Source organism: Centruroides sculpturatus, unplaced genomic scaffold (assembly GCF_000671375.1).
Source record: "Centruroides sculpturatus isolate CEXI.00-Female unplaced genomic scaffold, Cexi_2.0 scaffold932, whole genome shotgun sequence".
Taxonomy (NCBI): Eukaryota; Metazoa; Arthropoda; class Arachnida; order Scorpiones; family Buthidae; genus Centruroides; species Centruroides sculpturatus.
Window position 1 is genome coordinate 143942 of NW_019385024.1, and position 12574 is coordinate 156515.

The 12574-nt window shown below is 29.7% G+C and overlaps 1 protein-coding gene across 10 annotated transcripts in view; it reads right to left on the reverse strand.

The window, feature by feature from the left end:
• LOC111633577 (leucine-rich repeat-containing protein let-4-like) overlaps positions 1-12574 on the reverse strand; it is a 131379-nt gene that overhangs the window by 16386 nt on the left and 102419 nt on the right. For 7 of the 10 annotated variants that reach the window (XM_023378177.1, XM_023378173.1, XM_023378178.1 and 4 more), the window contains exon 1: positions 10147-10230. The exons of the other annotated variants lie outside the window; for them this stretch is intronic. The gene's annotated coding sequence lies outside the window, so the exon portion shown is untranslated. Of the gene's footprint in view, positions 1-10146; positions 10231-12574 lie in introns of those variants that run through there. 10 annotated transcript variants of the gene reach the window in all.

The window sequence follows — 12574 nt, forward strand, 5'->3', positions numbered from 1 at the left end:
TCTTGATTGACTGTAGCTTCCGTTCAAATGATACAATAGGATAGTCGAGGGTCTCTCATTTTTTACCATCAGAGATTTTAAGAATGTAAGTGGAAAGTTCGGTAGTACAAGTAAATCGTCTGAAGCATTCTCCCAAGTAGTTTGTGGAGTGTTTTTCAATAGAAAAAAAGGAAAGATAATGCTAGCAGGTGTCTTTGGAATGGCAGCAGGTAGTTAGGTTGATATTGGTATTATGTTGTTTACTCTCATTCGAGACTTGGGTCTTACTTTATCAATGACTTACTGGTATTTTTGCAGAAATCCCATAATGTTTATTTTGCTCTTTTGAAAAATGACTTTGCCGGATGAAAGAGTGAAAATTGATATAAATTATAGGAACCGTTGAACAAAAACTGATACAGTAAACAGTGTTAAAGCTCTCCCCCTCCCTTTCCTTTTCTTCTTCTTAAAGCAATCTTAGCTTCAATACGGATATTAAATTTATCCAGTATAAATTTAGATTAATTTTATCCAAATACTTGCATGTTTTTGCGAAGGTTAAGTTAATTTAACTGCTTTAAACCTTACATGAACTTTATTAACGTTAATAATTAGATTTACATACATTTTTGTAAAAGTTTAATATATAAATAAAATTGAAAATTGAAAAAAAAAGAACGAAAATGGTAAAAAATCAAATTTCTTAATCATTCATTCGAATTTTAATAATGAAATTTATGAAAAATACAAAACTATTCATTACTTCCTCCTTCAAAAATTGATTTATTTATATAGTGCATACGACGAGTAATTCCTTTATAATGATTATGTAGCCGAACGTGTTTGCTCAGCACCTTTATTAAACTATGTGCCACTTGTATAAAGTCATAAATCAACGTAATCCACAAGCAAGAAACTCGATCACAAACTACATTTCATTAAGATAAAAAATAAAAATAAATAAATGAATTTTACAAGCAGATAGAGAGAATGGAAGAAGGGTTAGAGATGATATCACAAAAATACTAATCAATCCATTGATGAATAGCGTTAGCGATGGTATAGTAGCTATAAACATTGGGAATTGGTACAGTTAACAGCATCAACTTCGAATTGACACAGTTCAGTTGGTGGAATGGACTTTTACCAAGATGAAGAGAAGCAGCTGCTTCGCTTCTGACACGTTTTCCTTTCATAAATAATCGAGTTGCCATTTTTTTCCCCTCGCTAAGTTCAGAATTCTTAATGACTTTTTCACTCTAAATACTTGATGGAAGATTTGTGTTAGAAGCACCGAATTTCTCTTAACAAGCATCTTTAAATATAAAATAATTATCCGGTGGATCGATATTGAATTAATTTCTTATCGTTCCAGATCGTATCGATTAACAGAATACACGTTTGGCGCCTGTTTACTCACTTAAATCTGATTAAAATTTCATAATTATTTTCTATATTAACATACAAATGTATTATTATTGTTGTTTATCTTGGATTGAAGAAGTCTTAAAAATGAATGGGTTTGTTTGTTTTTTCTTCTTCTTCTTCTTTTTCTTCAAGGGAATCAATCGAAGAAAGAGATTTTCCTCCATATAATTTCTGACAATGTCAACTTTAATGTAATAAATTTTTAAATTAAAAGAACTTCTTGTATTTTCTATTATTCGTTTCTTATAGTCGTAGTCATCATTGGGAGCAGAGTAGAGCAGAACTAGCATCTGTGATCAGCGAAAGACGATAATACAAGATCTGGTAATGGATCATTGAAGATGATAGAAGTTCTATTTTCTTTTCCTCAACTGATGGAATCTCTTTCAGATATATCTTAAGATTTAATAGGTGAAACGGAATTGTTTTTTTTTCCATTCTTTCTTAATTGTGTTGGAATTTTAAATTAAATCCGTTTAAACAGTTTTCTTTTCGTTTCCACCCTCAACTTCCTCGACTTAATGTACATATTTTCAATTCATTAAAATAATAATATTTACCAAAAAAACAGAGTAGAAAACTAGAAATATTTCATTTATCTAGAATATTTTTTGTATTGGAATTCATGAATTGTTTTAATTTCGTTTCCTTTACGTCGAAAGAATGGGAATAAAAAGCAATCAAACTCTTCATGTATTTTTTTTCTTTATATAAAAAAAAAAAAAACAAAATTCCTTTTATAAATTTGATTTTTATATATATATAAAATCCCGGTCGAATGATCTATAACTGTTTTTGAAACTTGGATCGATAGATTGTTTGATAAAACAGATATCAATCTCTACTCTAACATGATATTCAATAGTACATATTTACTGTTATCTACAGGAAGAAATTTCTATCAACATGGATCATAATACAATATCCTACAGAGTTTATATAAGTTAATGCCGAAATTTCCAATATCTAATTACCTTGTACAATAATTAAACAATAGTTAAATCTATTTTACTCAGAATAACTTATGGATAAATTATGCAAAATGATTGTCAATAATCTAACTAGATGTTTGTATAGTAAGCTATCTCGTTGGTTTCTGATTGTATAAATTTAATAATTATTATTACATTTAATTAATTTAAGATATTTTAGAGTTTGTTACGTTCTAACTTCTTAAATTTTTACAGTAAAAATATAAATTTTTAGCTTCGTAAAGCGATTAGAAAGGTGCTCGGCATCCAAGATTTGAGAAGAAATTAGATATAGGGAGACTCCAATTAACTGTGTACGAATTCACGAAAGTCACGTTATTTAAGTTGAAAAATATCTCCTAAACGGAGTTAGATAGATGACCGGCATGACACTATTGTTAACAGGAGAAGTATGATGTACAGGGGCAAGACTCTACTAAAATCGAGAGCATTGTGACGAAAAATTGCAGCCCGACATTATAATAAATAATTGCTTATTTATCACGTATATTTATTAGAATTGAATGAGATTAACAAGTAATTTTAATCTATACATACATATTAAGGTTCGGAATTTAATAAATTAGAGAAGGGAATAGAATAAAACATTCCATTAGTGGCTTGTTGCCGGTAATTAAATGTTAGTTGATTGAATAGAAAAGGCAATTTTTCCAGTTGGGAAGAATAAAGCTTTACACTTGGCAAGAGATTTTAATCTAGATCTGATAATCCAATTATAACATCTTCTATAAATAAGAAGCTGTCTTTACTTCTTATTGCGAGAATCTCATACGTTGCATCTGGATAAAGATGAAGCTTCTTGTCTCCAGATAGTCGATATATTAGTCTTGTTAGCACAAGACGTCAGGAGTTTTAGATTAAGAACAATCTGCTTGTGATAGATAGTAGAAGAAAGATAGAAACATTGTTATGTGTTTGAACAGCTGGCCATTTTCCCATACCGTTATTATTGCTTTAAAATCATCTTTTATTTTATTCCGAGCAATAGTCCAAAAGCCACTAAGTTTAGAAAATTGAGTTTAATAAAATACACCACCAACAAAAAAAAAGGGAAGGAAATTAAAACTTTTCTTAGCAAACTCGATCTTTTATTATAATTTTTAGAAAAGATAAAACAATTTATTTTAAATACGGGGTGGGCCAAAAGTCGGTTTAAGGCGCATGTTTCTGGCATTTCACTCGTGAATATGAACGAAAAAGTTCTTTAAGAGTATAGTTTGAGTATCGAACGACAACTTTTGAAAATTTATAAGTAAATTTTGAGATAAAAATTTAGTCAAAAATGTGTTTTGATGTCTTTTTTTCCGCTTTATTCTAAAAAATATATGTAAGAAAAGACGTCAAATTGACGTAAAAATATATATCCTCGACGATACGCGTGCCCTTTTTGTGATTGTAGCTCAGAAGTCAGTTAACCTTCGAACAAGTCAGCAATTTGTGAAAGTATGAAAGCTTTGGACCAATAAAATGGTCGAATATGAGCAGTTTAGTCTTTACAACGGTTAACTAACTTTTGGTCCACCCTAAAAGAGAAAAAAAATAAAGTTTTTCCGATGAAAATTATCAAATATTCTTTTCTAATTTACATTTTTTTTTCTTCATATTTTACTAGTAAATAATACCATTTGCCGTTTTACAATATGAATAATTTCCAATTTACATGTATTATTGAGAATGGCGAAACTCATTATCTGAAAATGATGCATTTTTAGGGAAATAATCGAAGTATTTCCGAACCGATAACATCTTTACTAATCTTCACAAAAATTCCTTTATAAGTAACAAAAGTTTAATTATCTGTCTCCATCCAAATTGCATTGGAAATCCTATTAAGGTAAGCAAATCGGATGATTCGCTTCCATTGTCTGTGATTGGGGGATTGCAAAGCGTAAAAATCAATATGAATCGCCAGTCTGCCCCGTCTTAATGAATCACTGGCGACGATTAATGGATTGTTGACAAAAATTCCCTAACCATAAACCATAAAACCTCACAAAATAACTAATTAAACCTTAATATTATTGGAACTCCTACTTCATCATCGTTGTCAATCATCCATTAATACTAAGATAACCATCGTCCATTCGAAAATAAGCCAAGAAAATCATCACTCTGGAAGGCGAAAATGAAGACGAAGATGATCACAAACAATCAATATAGCTCTGCGCTTTCGAATAATTCGATCAAAAGAGTTTTAAATTAAATATTCATCCGCAACTTTATTAATTAGAAATTCATTTGTTGAACCAAAAGCTAGACATTTTCATTATTAGATTTGAGTATAGTTTCGAAAGGGGATCTTCATTTGAATAAAGAATATTTAATCTGGAAACTTGATATTTAATGGTTAAACATCAACTTGTTCGCATCAGCTGCACTTGTCAACAAAATGATGCGCCTCTGCAATAATGCATTTGTTTATTTGACTAGAACATGGTTTGCTTATTCATTAACTACCTTAATGTATGCATTTTTAAATAAAATTATTTATTTATTTATTTTTTTGTTCGTTCTACGAGTCGTTTTGAATGTAAACAGAATGTCGAGAGCGCTTATTTTAATATTCCTAATTGAAAAATAAAAAATATTCAGTCCCTGATATCTTATTTTTTTATTCTAGAATCTATTCCCCCCTTCTTTCCTCACTAAGAGGGCCTTTCGTGAGCTCGTGCAGGCCCACAATAGAGAGAAATTGAGTGGTAAAGGACGGGACCGGACCCATGAAAAATTATTGGATCCTTACGCTTCTGCATTCGATCCCGGATCCCTCTGAACGGTAGATTAACCCATTAACTTTTATTAGACCAATCTGAATAAAATAAATATTCTTTTTTGTAGAAAGATAAAGAATATTTTAATTTTTAATATCTTTACTTTGTTCTTAACTATTTAAATCCAATCTAGAAGCCATTTTTAGCGTAAACATTACCCAGTGATTTAACAAATTGAGAGAACATAAAAATATATTTAATTCAGAGGAAATTAAAGTAATTTTTCTTATTAAAAAAAATAAAGAATATATTTTTAATTCTTAATATTCTTCAAGCCGTTCTGAAGATAAATATTTTAGAATGTTGAGAAGACAAAAATTATATTTAAAATTTCTTTCAATGGAAATAAATTACACATTTATTAAATATTTTTTTTTAAAAAAATTAAACGTTTCTACAGGATATTTACATTAACAACGTCTTTCATTACAGGTGAAACTTTTAAACAATGGCCGCTGAATAGAACATAAAAATGGCCGTCGTTCGGAGGTGGTCGTTGTTTGGAGTTTATCTTGTACGTATTTCAAATAAAACGAGCAAATTATTTATTTTGACGTAGTCACACTGCCGGGTTGCAATTTTTCGTCACAATGCTCTCAATTTTAATAGTGTCTTGCCCCTGTAAATCATACTTTTCCTGTTAACAATAGTGTCGTGCTGGTCATCTAATGCCGGTGGGAATTTGTAAGTCTATAATTTTTAAAAAATTGTAGCCAAAACAGTTCCTGAAATGTGGCCGCCGTTTAAAGGTGTCCGTTGTTGGGAGGTTCCACCGTTTATTCTTTTGTTGGAGATAAATAATTGATACATCTTTAATTTTTAAATGATTTAGCCGTGATAAAGAGTAAGACTGATTTTTAATAAACCTAAATATTCTTTATTAAATTAAAGAATATGTTTAGTTTCTGTCAATATTATTATTTAGTTTTTAGTTTTTTCGTATCTTTAATAATTTCAATAAAATATTCTTTATTTTTTTTTAATTTCTTCTCCAAACGTTCAATCAGCTTAAAAATATTGAAAAGGAGCTTAAATTTCACTAAAAATTTCTACCGATTAAGTAAAAATAAACTGATTTTTAATTTAAAAATCAAAAATATTATTCGTTAAGAATATTTATTACAAAAAACATTAATTTTTTAACAAATAAAATCACAGTTTCTATATTGAAAAGGATCTGATTCTGCATCAACAAGGAAATAAAGAAAAGGAAAAATCTCCTTTGTTGAAACAACAACAAGCAATTTAATACAGAAAACTATTCAAATATAAATTATCTATAAATAAATATTTAATATTCGACAGAATAAATTTGTTATCAGGTTTTAAAATTGTTATTGTTCCATTGAAATTGTTGAATAGAAAAACCAATAATGAGAAAATCTCTACCTTCAATTTGATAATGATTCAATGAAAGCGAATGATAATTTCTACAAAAATAAACAAAAGAATCATCATAATTTCGAATTAAAATCATTTCTTAAGCAGATATTTTCTTTTAAAAAATATAAATTTTCCTCATCAGATCGATAGTTCTTACTATTCAAAGCCTGGCGCCATATTCATCATTATCTCTTATTAATTCACTAATTTGTAAATTTAAATACAATTTTTTTTTATTCTAGAAACTTAAAAAAAGAAAAAGAAGAAGAAGAAATGCATGGAAAATAATTATTTATATTTATTTTTTTAAATTTTAATTCGAAATTTTTATCTTCTTTTGGAATGTTTTTAATGGTTTTTTATTACTTACCGTGGAGAAAACATGATAAAAAGACGAGTCGGACATAAATGTCTGTAATTTGTTTTTATATAAAGTTTTATTTCGTCTTTTATTAGGTGCAGAGTTTTCTAAGGAACTATTCTTTCTTGGTTGGAGAGAGAGTAAATAATTAGAGAGAAACAGATTGTTGTGGGATGCCCCGGGTTATTTTTTCTCGGAAAAATTCCTTATTTTTCTTTTATTGATACATCTATATAACCTTATATATATATTATATTCTACCAACTTTTTTGACTTTCCAACTTTATATCATTTATTAAATTTCATATAAAAATCGGTTTTAAATATCGATAAATCGACGTAAGCAACAACGATGTGACGGGGTAACAAACATTGAGATTGGTTTCATTAATAATCCTTTATTGCTGATACCTTTAAGCTGATTATCTTGATTACTGAGGAGGATGGAGAACCTCTTCTGGATTTCTAATCTTTCCTGCATCGAATCCCTCAACACCTTGCAACTCTCTAAGGATTTCTCATCTTCCAACCTATCATTGCTCCCTGACACGATTTCGACAAGCCATTTCCAACGTGTAGAGACGTACCTCTTAAAGATTAAATGACGTAGTTTTTACTGTTAAACATTTTCTTTTATTGCCATTTGATCGTATTAGAAATCTGTTATAAAATTTTCCAAAATTATTACCGATTTTATTCGCGAGTAGTTTACTTAAATTCTCAAAATTGACTCGCATCACGCTCCTAAAACTTTTCTTTTCACCTTTTTTTCCGGGCAGAAAAAAAACAACTCGATATAAAGTTTAATTTCGTATAAAAACATAAAAAAATAAACATTCTCCATTATAAAATCTAAATAATTCGAATTTTTTTTCCGTCTACTTTGCAAACAAACTAGAAGGAGCGAGCGTAAGAAAATGTTTACACGAACCTTAATCTTGCGAATTTCGGATCCAAATTACTAAAATATTAAAAAAAGCATTTAAATATTTATAATATTTCCTTATTACACAGCAATACTTTTTACAATTTTGTTTATTTTTAATATTGTTTATCCACATCGGAAGGGGGGATGTCTTAATTAAAATGGCTATTCAATCGAAACATGTCGTTGAGTAAGTAAAAATGTATAAAAAATCGATGGATGCGAAGACCAAAGAGGTTTTTTTTTTAATGAAGAAGATCCTGATCTGTGCAAACAATAAGCTTTTATGCAGCTTGTTTTGTTTTCTTATGTTTTTTTATGTCTATAAAAAATGTATACTGTTTTTCTTCGATCCAATGGAAAAAAAGACAGAAAAAAGGAGATATTTTTCTATTAAGTATATATATATAAGAATGTTTTTTAAGTTATATAAAAGCATTTCGAATTGCCTTTTTTGAGATTTATAATCTTAAATCTGTTTTTTAAAACTCAAAAAAAAGAGAGAGAAGAAAAAAATTGCTTGAGAAATTCATTTTTTACTTCAGTATTTAATCAAATAATATATATTATTTAAAAAATAATATATCTTACCACAGTAAAACCTCTTTAGAAGCAATTAAAATCATAATTTCTGTCATATTCCGTCTCCATTTTTAAATAAAAACCCAACTTAGAAGAACAAGGAAATAAAGAAAAAATAAAATAAATAAAGAAAAAATAAAATAAATAAATAAAATAAATAAATAAAAAATGCGTTTTGATCTTTTGATATTGACCAACTCTAAAAATCGATATTCATTAACACTGGAAGTGACGCATAGACCGGAAGCGTGGACTTCCTCTCTTTCACGTCATTTCCGGTCGGTGATCAGATGGAGAAAGCGAAAGTCGGAAAAGGTCTGTAGTGTGTTCCAGATGCTGCCGAAACACCAGGAGGGGGGCAAGTGGCATTGTTGCAATAACCGGTTACTATAGATACCATGCGTGCTAGAATCTAGCATTAATTATTCCAGGGTTTTGACTAGAATCGAGTCACGCTTGTTTGATCAAGAAGCGAACCTCTAAATGGAGTCGTTGCTAGTGTTCTCGATCGTCACCCTTAAATATGAAAATAAACTTAATGGCTTCCCTAGTAATCCTCTTTAGACCGAATCGGACTTTAAACTACTTACTAACATCCATTTTGGTTATAATCAAAAGGATTATACAATACCAGAACTATTCTTATAACTTAAGACTCCATTATCTCTAAACTACTCATACAATTCTACATGTTTATAGTACTTAAGTACTTTTATAATCGGTGGGAGACATATTGTGTCGCATCTCTCCTATTGAATTGCGGCTTTTGTACGAGAAATTAACGAAGAATGAGCTTAAAAATGTACAGTTCTATCATTTTAAATACTTAAGAATAATGAATTATCATTAAATCGCCCTTAAAATTGTATAAAAATATAATTTAACATTACGTAAATCACGTCTAGTTAGCCTTACAAATTAACCGATTTAATTGAATTTTCCAGCAATTCTTACAGTTTAAATTTAATAAAATCTTGGTTTTATTGCTAAAAAATGTATCAAATTATTAACGAATTAGCCTTAAAATTGCATAGAATGCAATTTATGTCGAGTTAACCTTACGTAAATTGCCTAGTTAACCTTACAAACTAGACTATTTTACTATTTAGATCAATAAAAGAAATGATTTTTTTAGTAGTAGAAAATAGGAAAAATCGTCACTAAAATTAGCCTTAAAATCGTTTAGAATGTAAATTTATTAAGTCGAGTTAACCTTATAAACTAAACTGATTTTACTACATCAAACTATCATTACCACTAAAGGATTTATTATGTCGTAAGTCGTCTTCAACAAGCCAAAGAATTTATATTTACAGCAAACTCTTCTTAACAACTAAATTAACCTTAAATGGTTTTGTCAAATCAAATTTACTTTTTATATATTATTAAATCCCCACCGAAGGGAATTTACAACTAAATTAAGACAGAAAGCGCGCGACGAACGAGTGTTAATTCATTAAAAAAAGGAAGAAAAATAAAAGGAAAAGTCCTCTCTCTCTCTCTCTTAATATTTACAAAAGAAAAAAAATAATAAAATCGATCTCTACACCCCTTTTTAACCTTATCGAACCGAGTCAATGCTTTATCCTTACTCATAACAGGTTCCCGGTTGTAACATTGCATTCGAATCTCTTATTTTTCTGGATATATATTTGGTTAAATTATATATAAAATGTATTATAAAAGGTGTATTGAATTATATAAATCGATAAGAAGAGGCCATACCTGAAAGAGAAAACCAATATTGAAACTTCCATGTCCGTATACACTGACACGTTCTCGAGCAAAGAACAGTCCTTAAAGGGAACGAGTTAGCTCATGTACTGACTGAAACCACTTCGTTCCATCTCTACTTGTAAAGCTCTCACTCCTCTATTGGTCGATTCGTTCATGCTACGCGCTTCCCTATTGGACGTTGGCATCGTTATATCATCTACTTCCCCCCTCGCTTTCCGGAAGTGAATGTCGAGCTTCTATGGCCAATCAAGCTTACCATAGGTAATTATAGGTTCCACTAGTCCCTGTTAACAGTGTCATTATTGAGTATAACGGGAAGAAAGCTTCCTTTTGTTAAAACAAGTCTGATACTTTAGAGTTCGACGGCGCGAGTAATCGCTTCTCTACTAAAGTATCAGCTGTTGGATTCATCCCGAATACAAGAGAATTAAAATAATAACAAATTTTATATCTACAAACGTCGTTGGTTGATCGTATTGACTAATTTTGCATCAACTCGACTCATTAATTCACTAAGTACCGAATGACCAACTGCTACTAATACCAAGGCAATGTGTTTAGCGCATTGTTCCTCTAGCAGCACAAACAAAAGGTTTGCTCGTCTATACATTGTACTGTTGTCAGAACAATAATGGAATAAGGCGGAGCTCTTATAGTCAATTAGCACAACTGCTATAGTTTGGGTGTGTTCCGATAATAATCGAGTGCATGCTCTGACTACATTTGTCGTTTAACCCCGATCCGCAGTGTCAAAGTTGACGAGGGACGTCACACAAGAAAAAAATGGACATATAAATTTGCAGTTTGGCGAATAATAATCCCCGTCCAATTGCTAAAAAGGCGACATAAATCTCAATAGAACCGTACACGAAAGTCACAGTGGAGGAATTTCTCTGATTAGATGGATGATACACACGCTTCAGGTGTATTCTAGAAGCGTAGTAAACAGATAAAAATAAAAATAAAAAAAAAGAATAAAACACTAGACTTTATTATGACGAAAGCAATTTTTCCCTAGGAGAGATTCGAACATTTATCATGGAGAGAGAAAGAGATTCGTTAGTTAATCTCGTTAATTAGTCCCCCAACTGTTTAAACGTTAATTTAAACAGAGGAAAAATAATTAATGTCTATCACCTTGTTTATAGTTAAGTTAAATTTAATAACAAAATTACATTATTAAATTTTCTCCATTTTAAAATTAATATTTTAAAATTTAAGCTATTCAAATTGTTTAAAAATCATTTATGTCTCTCTCTCTCTCTCTCTCTCTCTCTCTGATTGTTAATGGAATTCTCTCGAGAAAATTAATTACCTTTCTTAAATATGTTTAAAGTTATTAACATTTCTTTTATTTTTTAAATAAATTCCTATTTCCGAGACAGAAAAATTCTATAGAACGGGGATATTTTTCTAAATTTTCTCCTTTTTTCCCCCTAAGTACAAGAGAATATCCCTCCTCTAGCAACACTGGTCATAATTCTCCCCCTGCAGAATGTTAATGGAATTCGGAAAATCTCTACCTTGGCTTTAGATTAAGGATAAAATCTCTTAATTCTATATTAAAGATGATAAAATGAATGTTTTAGCGAATGAATCGAGCATTTTCAGCTGCAACTAACCAATAACAATGCCATTATTAAAGCTAAGTTTATACCTCTAAACTTTAAATAATAATACGTTCGAACGGAATAATTAAGATTTATCATCTTTTCCTATGATAATAAATTAGTTTTATGGGTTTAACTTTACCATAATTCGAGAGTCATTAAGATACTCTTCATAAAGTTACACGTATGTTTGTATTAAAGAGCGTTAATCTTATCTCCTCACTCACCTGTTTTTTCCCTTTTTTCTCCATTTATCTGACGTATCAAATATCTGGATGGATGATGTTGTGATGATAATAACCGTATCTCATCATGATTATTATTATATTATCCGAGTTACATGACGATGCTGGGTATATTTTACAAACAACAATCGAAATTGTAAAGGATGATAGTCACTTATGTTGTAATTTTCTTAGTGATTTATGAAGTTAATTATTCCTGTTTAACAATAAAAAAAATGGGGGAGGGTATGTGTGTGTGTGTGTGTATCTGTTCGTGTAGGATACTGAATAAAAGGGGGAATAGGGAAAAAAGGGAAATTGTTACGTAAAGAAAGCGAAAGTTGTCAGAGAGTTTTCCCTTCCCTCTTCTCCCCCCTAACGAAATGAAAATGTTAATTAAAATACGAAGTAACAGAGGAAATTTTCTTGTGATGAACATACATCATTTCCCTTAATGATTCTCATTCCCAGTTGGGTTAAGAAGATAAAAAAAAAAGAATTAAAGAAATAAATAAATAAAAATATTTTCCAAAAACCTAAAATTGTTACTTTTTAAATTATTTTTTTCTCTTTTTTTTTAAA